Below are 9,525 nucleotides of genomic sequence, written 5' to 3'. Positions count from 1 at the left end.
GACACTCTTTCATAAAACACTGTAACTCAGATCCAATAATTGATTAATAAAATAGACTAAGGCCTTCTCCAGATCATGGGTGACAACAGGGTTTTCTGAGCCCAGTATACTCAGTATGGATTGGGGCCTCTAATGGACTCACAAAACAAACACAAATTTACCTAAAAATTGCATACACTTGGTCATTTGCAAATTTGTAGCATCTTTTGCAAAAGGAGTTGGAGGCCCCAAAAATAAATCAGGAGTCATACCCAAGTGATGAAATGCCCTGCACACAGCAGAAATGATAGAGTATTTTTGGGTCCATTCAACTGGAGGTCCTAAAAGAAAGCAAAGAGAGAGGTCTTGCAGCAAAGGTAGGCCTTTATTGGTTACATATGCATGGCCAGTCTCCCTTGAGTGTGGTGGAGCACTGCAACATGGCACTGTTCACCTGGGTTTTTCATATACTTCAGGACAAAGCACATTAGCCTTTCCTATCATGGAGCTTCATATCAGACAGGTTATACTGTCTGCATTATTTTCTAGCCAATTAGGTAATGTTAAACAATTCTTATACCAGCACTTTTCTACTGTGAGCTAATACATGCCAACACTAATTCCTCTCATGCCTAGGGGGGACAGAGACTTTCTGTACCAGTCTTCTGTTCCCCTTATCTTATCTTCTTGAGCCAGGTTGTACCTAGCATACCATGCATACCAGTTACCATGGATACATTTGCATTAAAGACAGAGATGTCAGTACCAAGGAGAGGATTATTTATCTGGCCTGCTGCTCCTTTATAAAATTATGATCCTTATAATTTCTAAAGGAATATATTTTGCCTACTTTTTGTATATATAAAATTCTGCATTATTTCAACAGGTGAAGCTTTCCCCATAACTGAAGTTCCATACTTGGAAAGGCCTATTCTGTTTCATATCTTCCTGCTGCATAACTGCAAAAGGCACAAGAGACCCGCTGTGCTCAAATGCCAAACCCTAATCCATGCAAAGAAGTTACATGTCATTAGTTGTGAATGAGTTATGTTGCTGTGGGGCTTTCATTTGCTGCTTTAGGCTGGCAGTAACCTACATGCAGAGTGAGACCAGGCATGACATTTCAGATGAAGAAGGTCAACGTGATTTAATTTCATGGCAGTTCTATTCAGATGATCACACTGGGATAAATTCAACCTTTAAGTAGTTAAAAATGCAAGCACTGTATTAATTTGTTGTGGTTATTGATTGGGACCTCATAATAACTGCAGCATTGTGTGTGTTGTCTTTTTGAAGAAAAACGGTTTTAAATCCACACTCAGCCATGAAGTTCAGTGGGTTACCTTAGTGCAGTCACTGTCTCTTAGACTAACCTACCTCGCAGGGCTGTTGGGAGGATAAAATGGAAAAGAGGAAAACCGTGTTTACCACTTGAACTCTTTTCATAATAAGAATGACTACACATTTAAGTTTTTATACCAGCAGTAACTCTTCCCCAGACACACACACCATATTTCCCTCCACCTTGGGTAGGAAAGCAGTTGCCCATTCCTCCCCACATACCTCTGCTACAATCAACTGTGCCAGTCCCCCTTCACTGCTGAATTTACCTAGAGAAAAAGCCCAACACACCAAGAGGCTGAATAACAATAACACATCAATTGTGATACACACAGTGAACATTCCTCTCCTCTCCACCATTCCAGGGCTACATTCTGCTACAGGAACAGCACATTTGAGGAACCATACGGGTTCCTTCTGCTTGCTGGAGGCTGGGCATCTGCAACTCTTGTATCCGCCTCTCTGGGCACCCCTGCTGTAGCAGGAAGTGGGTGGGATGGGCAGTTTTCAAGTGTTTGAAATGACTGATTTAAAAACTCTCAAGATGAAAGGCCAGCATTATCTACTCCACTCCAATCCCCCACACCATATTTCCCCCCACCATGGGTAGAAAAGCAGTTGATCATTCCTCCCCACATATTGCTGCTACAATCAATAGGACCAACCCCCTCCACTGCTAAATTTATCTAGTAAAAAATCCCAACACATCAAGAGGCTGGATAACACCCCCACCCCAACTGTGACACACACATAGTGAACATTTCTGTCCTCTCTGCCATTCCAGTGATACAAGGCGCAACAGCAAGGACACATTGGGCAACTGTACGGGTTCCCTCTCCTGACTGGGGGCCTGGGCATCTGCATCTCTCATATCCGCCCTTATGAGCGGCCCTGATCTAAACAACCTATTTACTGAGTGTTCATCTTGATCTGCTTGGACAAAACTTACACAGATAATGTCTGGTCTTTACTGGACCACCCAGGAGATATGTAAAGACATAGCAGAGTAGCGGCAGAGGTGTCTGCAATGACTCCCCTCCTCCTTGCCTTACAGGAGGCTGCACAGGACAAAGGGGATGGTTGTGTCCATGCATGTGCGGCTGTGGGTGTCTGTGGCAGGTACCAGATGGGGGCCCCTTCCCACTGCCATGGATGACAAGGGTGGGATGAGCAGGCGGTGGTAGCTTGGGATGCCTGTCCCTAGGGCCGCCCCAGCCTGAGGCCCCCATGTGGGTGTGCCCTGGTGTCTCTGGGTTACGCATGGTGTTTGATTTCATCCCTGGCTGCTGTCTTTCAGTATCTGCCCATGTGTGCTGCGTGCTCTTTGGGGTGGCAGGTGACTGCATGTGTGGTGTGGGTGCAGTCAGGGTGTGTGTGTGGGCTGGCCCTACCATTGGGCAGAGTGGTGTAGCCACCTCAGATAGCAGAAGCTGGACGGCAGCAGTGGCTGCCCCCTTCCCCAAACCTTTTGAGCCTCCAGCAGTACCAATGCATTCTCACAGCTCATCTGGCCTGCCCTGTCTGTCTGGCCTAGTCGCCATACCCTGACACATCAGAGACAGTGCCCTTGGGAAAGTGCTCTGATCAAGTGAGCAGGAGAAGAAGCATCCAGGCCACAGGCCATGCACTCTGCACATGTACAGCTGTGTTCATGTGAAGTGAGAAGTGTAGTCCAAAACATCTGAGGGGCACCAGGTTGTGGGAGGCTGTATGTGGTATGTAGGGCCACCCTAAAAGATTGGGGGGAAGCTGCAGCTAGTACATAATGAGACTACGAGACTTTTAACTGGGGCAACTCACTGGGAACATTGCTCCACTTCATTGGTTCCTGAGACCCTGGTGCTGACCTTTGAGGCTTGAACCTAGTACCTAAAACAGTGGTGCTCTCAGGGCAGGACTATGGAGCAGACGTCCTGGGGTCTGCAGTGCTCCCTGAAGGAGATTCCTTAACCTGTTCCCTCCACCCTGCTTTTTCCATGGCAAATTGGAGCTTCCAGCTTGCTCACTTTTACACTGGGCTGGTGTGGAGGAGTCAGTGGGTGCCCCTGGCCCCAAACAAACAGCAGGTGAGCCTGAGGAGCCGCTTCTTCAAAAAAGCCAGCGGATCCATGAAGAAGGACTGCTGTGTGTGAGTGAGAATGAATTTATGTCAGCCTAAGGAGGTCTACTGAGAAGACATAGTAGAAATGACCTTCATTTCCAGCTATGTTCTGAGGAGAGCATCACCCCCCCCCTATTATCTTGTTTGTACGGCCAGAGGGCATTACATGGCCAAAGCTGCCCCATGGGCCAAATGGGGGGGGGGTCCTGGCAGGCCAGTTTTAGCTCACAAGCCAGAGATTCCCCTTCACTGTGTGCTAAAAGGAAATCTTGATTCTGACTATTGTTTATCAGCAACGTTGGACATGTCACTTTCCCCATCTGTTTATCCATGTCACAGTTCGTAGCCACATCTGGGAGATTTTCTAAACATGTTTTTCTCCAGCCATGCATTTGTGCAGGGAGCTGTGTAAAGCATTCAGGATGTTGCAAACCATTCCCCATCCATAATTATCAAAATCATAGTGATTCTTTTTCATCTTCTCAGCAAAGCCCCAAGGGATTTGTTCAAAGAGGGCCTTTGAATCCACAAAAATAAACCTCAGAAATCAAGATCAACATGAGGTGATGTTTGATCGGGTCACTAGCCTAGTAGATGGTGGAAATGCTGCAGATGTCATCTATCTAGATTTCAGCAAAGCGTTTGACAAAGTCCCCCACGACCTTTTGATTAGCAAACTCGTCAAATGCGTACCACATGGAAATACTGTCAGGTGGATTCACAACTGGTTGGAAAACCATACTCAAAGAGTGGTTGTCGGTGGCTCTGCTTCGGACTGGAAGGAGGTCTCGAGTGGAGTGCCACAGGGTTCTGTCCTGGGGCTGATACTCTTCAACATTTTTATCAATGACTTAGATGATGGGGTGGAGGGAAGCCTTATGAAGTTTGCGGATGATACGAAACTGGGAGGGATAGCTAACACAATGGAAGACAGGAATAAAATCCAAAGGGACCTGGATAGACTAGGAAATTGGGCTGAAATTAATAAAATGACATTCAATAAAGACAAATGCAGGATTCTGCATTTAGGCCACAAAAACAAAATGCATGGGTACAGGATGGGAAATGCCTGGCTCAGCAGTAGTGCGTGTGAGAAGGACCTTGGAATTGTAGTGGATCGCAAGTTGAACATGACCAAGCAGTGTGATGCTGCGGCAAAAAAGGCAAACACGGTTTGGGGCTGCATAAACAGAGCTATAGTTTCCAGGTCGAGGGAAGTAATAGTCCCACTATATTCTGCATTAGTCAGGCTTCATCTGGAATACTGCGTTCAGTTCTGGGCGCCTCATTTTAAGAAAGATATAGACAAGTTAGAGCGGGTTCAGAAGAGGGCGACGAGGATGATAGCCGGTATGGAGAATAAGTCTTATGAGGAAAGGTTGAAGGAACTTGGCATGTTCAGTCTGGTGAAGAGAAGGCTGAGGGGCAACATGATTACACTCTTTAAGTACCTGAAGGGCTGTCACATAGAGGAGGGTACAGATTTGTTCACTGCTGCCCCACTTACTACCATTTTCATGATCTCCAATCACCCCTGATTATTAGGGCATTTCCTGCTCCTGCTAAATTCCTGTCCAATTCTGCCTTCAGGGGGAGACTTAGTGAATACATCAGTGCTAAGACATCATTGATTTTGTAACCTGCCTTATCAGCTGCTGCTAGCAAGGTACCATTTCAACAGTAACAATGGAGAATGACAATCTTTAATATCCAGACCCACCCTCTTTTCTTTAAAGCCAGGTTGGCAATGACCTGTGACACAGCCTTTTAAGTAGTGGCTCCCCATTTGTGGTATGTCCTCCCCAGTGAAAGTCATCTGTCTCCAAAATTATTGACTTTTTGGAGGAATTTCAAAACATTCAATGGAAAATATTTTATCTGAAGCCGTTTCTGTTATTGCTATTGTTTATTAGAATGTTTTGATGTATAACTGTTTTCAGTATGTTTTTATTAAATTGTTTAGAAAGCTTGTTGTTTTCAAATTGTTTTGTTCTCTGCCCTGAGGTCTTTCAGAATGAAGGGTGAGATCATGTAACTTTCATAATAATCATCCCTGTGAGCAGACATGGGCCTGGGGCTAAGGTGATTCTTATTTGTTTTGCAAGTGAAGAAGGCCAGAGCACCCTCCCCTTTCCTGATACTGGTTGGAAATGTTATTACCTGCATATCTTAAATTATTGATATTTCTACCTCCAGTTTTCACACCATCTTGGTCCAATCCTGCTTTCTGTATGATATGTTCTGCTTATAGATCAAATAAATAGGGTGATAAAATACACCCCTGTCTCACACCCTTTCCGATGGGGTTTCTCCATATTCTGTCCTTACAGTAGCCTCTTGTGCAGAGTATAGGTTGTGCATCAGGACAATCAGATGCTGTGGCACCCCCATTTCTTTTAAAGCATTCCATAGTTTTTCATGATCTACACAGTCAAAGGTTTTGATGTAATCTATAAAGCACAGGGTGATTTTCTTCTGAAATTCCTTGGTCTGTTCCATTATCCAACATGCTCTCTGGTACCTCTTCCTTTTCTAAATCCAGCTTGGACATCTGGCCTTTCTTGCTCCATATAAGGTAAGAGCCTTTGTTGTAGAATCTTGCATGGGATATTAAGGCAATAGTTCAACGATTACTGCATTTCCTGGGATCCCCTTTCATTGGAATAGGGATGTATATTGTTGACCAATTTTATCAAAATTTGGACAGATTTCCATCTCAATAACTTATAGCAACTCTATTGGTATGCCATCTATTCCTGCTGATTTGTCTCTTCCAAGTATTTTAAGAGCAGCTTCAACCTCACATTCTAAAATTTCTGGTTCTTCATACGGTTCATCTGTGAATAAATCTGTCATCCTTGCATCTCTTTTACATATTTATTTATTTATTTATTTATTTATTTATTTATTAAATTTATATACCGCCCCATAGCCGAAGCTCTCTGGGCGGTTTACAACAGACAAAACCAGTAAACATACAATTAAAAACCAGATATCATCAATTAAAAAGTTAATTATACAAAAGTTAAGACATAATTAAACACATATTAAATGCATATTAAATACTAAAATGCAGAAATGCTAGAATGCTAAAATACTAAAAATGCTAAAAAGCTAAAATGCTAAAATGCCTGGGAGAAGTGGAAGGTTTTTACCTGGCGCCGGAAAGATAATAATGTTGGCGCCAGGCAAATCTCATCAGCAAGAGTGTTCCATAATTCAGGGGCCACCACTGAGAAGGCCCTTTTTCTTGTCGTCATCTTCCGGGCTTCTCTCTGAGTAGGCACCCGGAGGAGGGCCTTCGATGTTGAGCGCAGTGTATGGGTAGGTTCATATCGGGAGAGGCGTTGCATCAGGTATTGTGGTCCCATGCCGTACAAGGCTTTATAGGTTAAAACCAGCACCTTGAATCGAGCCTGGAAACATATAGGCAACCAGTGCAAGCGGGCCAGAATCAGTGTTATATGTTCGAACCGTCTGGTCCCAGTAATCAGTCTGGCCACCGCATTTTGCATGAGCTGCAGTTTCCGAGCCGTTTTCAAGAGCAGCCCCATGTAGAGTGCATTGCATTAATCTAATTTAGAGGTTACTAGAGCATGGACAACTGAAGCAAGGTTCTCCCTGTCCAGATAGTGGTGTAGCTGGGCTACCAGCCGAAGTTGATAGAAAGCACTCCATGCCACCGAGACTACCTGAGCCTCCAATGACAGGGATGGTTCTAAAATAACTCTGAAGCTACGAACCTGCTCCTTCAGGGGGAGTGCAACCCCATCCAGGACAGGTGGAACATCCACCATCTAGTCAGGGGAACCACCTACTAACAGCATCTCAGTCTTGTCTGGATTGAGCTTCAATTTCAATTGAGCACTACCTTCTGGAGACGACCCGCCAAGTAGGAGCGGTATATATTATCGGTTTGAAAAAATTCCTGGACTGGAAGGATTTGATGGAACTTGAAATGGAGAAAGTTAACAGAATTAATTCCTGTTTTGTGTCAATGGAAAAACCTTCAAGAGATGTGCTAGTGTATTCTGTAAAAAAGAGGAACAGAGATGCGGCTTTGCAACAATATTTCAGTGATACATTTGGAATTGATGGCAAAGAAATATCTGTGATAAAGGAAATTCCTATCAGACTCTTATTATATGACTATGACAGCAAGATTATTGGGTGCGTAAAGATGGAAGATGGAAGATGGAACCAACACAGATAATGGAAGAAGAGCGATTTGAAATTACTGGACTTAATAGACTTGATGAGTTGGATTAATTGACATGTTTATCTAGAAAAAAAATTGAAGGACATATATCTCAAGGATTGGAAACTTCTCTTTGACTTTTTGTGGAAGAATAAAATGATATGATGTTAATGAGATTTGATACCAGCTAAGATAACCGCTGGAGGAAGGTGATTTTATAATCTATTAAGAGACAGGCTTGTTATATATTATAGACTTATAACTGAACTACGACAAATCGGAAGTCAATAGTTTTTATTCTTTTTTTCCCTTTTTTATTGTATTGATCTGTGGGGTTTTTTTGTATTGTTTTGGTTTTGAAAATCTGAATAAAAATTAATTGAAAAAAATACTTAAAATAAAAAAAATGTATCATCTTGCGGTACTGTACGTAACTATGCCAGGCAGAGGCTCCCAAGACTCCCTCCACTCCCACCTTTCCAAGACTCCCACCTTTGTGCTTTGTGCTTTGTGCAATCTGCCTAGTGATAGAAGAATATATCTATGCTTGTGAGAACTGTGACTTTAGACCTCACTGGACTGGCAAGAGCTGTCTGTGAGTCTCCGTTTGCAAACGAAATAAAGAAAGCCTGGGTTTGGAACCTTGAGTCTCACGTTGTTTGAATATTGGGATCTCATCCAGCGGTACGAACCTCGAAGTGAGTGTAACACCTCTACTGGCTGTTGGCACGGCCTGAGATAAGGAAATAGGGCTTCAGGGAGCGCCCTATTTTCGAAGAGTCTTGAGATGCATATGCCAACTTTAGCTAGGTCGCCCTTGTTGGAAAAGACGAAATTTGTCACAGTCCGGGAAGAAAACAAAACAACGGCTCGTGCCTTTATGCCGTTATAGAACAGGTACTCCACCTGTTGGATATCACTTGCCAGAAGGCAGATTGAAGAAGTATCCACCAGGATTCCAAGAAGATGTTGAACGCGGTCGTCTTGGGATAAAAATCCGCTGGGTTTGGGAAAATTCTCAAAAACCAGCTTGGAAGGGTTCAACACTAAGTTCCATTTTGGGTCTTTTAGCTGGTTCACCATCTCCCGTATTAGGGGCCGCTTCAATACTGCGTCCTGCCAAGGATCCTGAAAAGGTAAATAGGGGACCTGTGCGTTTAAAGGTAACAATAAGGGAGGGGAAGAAATAGATGTAGCTGCCCTTACATTGACGGAAGTGTCACTAGAATTTAACGCGCTTCCCACTCTCGGAGTCTTACAAGTCATACTTGGCAACATTTCCCCTCTCTGAGGAGGGGGTTCAAGGTTCTTAGAGGGTGAACTCAACTCCCGTGCCTCTCTCTGTGGTGGTAAGTTTTCCATCAATGTAAATAGTTTCCTAAAATTCATTTTTCCTCTACGAGGCAACTTACAGTTTTTCATATTCTTAGACTTTTTCTTTTTTATGTTTTATTGATATAATAGGTTTTCTCCTGACCTTCCCACGTTCCCATGGATTTGTCCCCGCCTCCTTATAAGTAGGTATTTGGGGGGTCCTTTGGGGATCAGGTACCCCCAGCATCTCGGAAGGTGTTGCCTCTTTGTGGTGCATGTCGACTAAAGTCCATAACAGGTGGTTACACTCTGACAAATGGGATTTCATCTGGTCAAAGTCCATAGCAGGCATAAGCAGCCACCCCATAATAGATGGGCTGACCCCATCAAATTCCTGATCTTGTTGATATTGAAATTGACCCAAAGTGGCGTTGTTATCCTTTTTGGCCGTGACCGATTCTTTATGCTGTAAAGTATCTATGTTTGGTAGAGCGTCCAACACCTCATTGGCTCCAGACCTGAGCAAATCGCTAGCCAACTCCAAAGAAGAATGGGTCGATTGTTGCACCTCCAGTACCATCATATTATCCAT

This window comes from Rhineura floridana, chromosome 3, assembly GCF_030035675.1.
Source record: "Rhineura floridana isolate rRhiFlo1 chromosome 3, rRhiFlo1.hap2, whole genome shotgun sequence".
NCBI classification, from domain to species: Eukaryota; Metazoa; Chordata; class Lepidosauria; order Squamata; family Rhineuridae; genus Rhineura; species Rhineura floridana.
Note: the sequence above shows the minus strand (reverse complement) of the source record.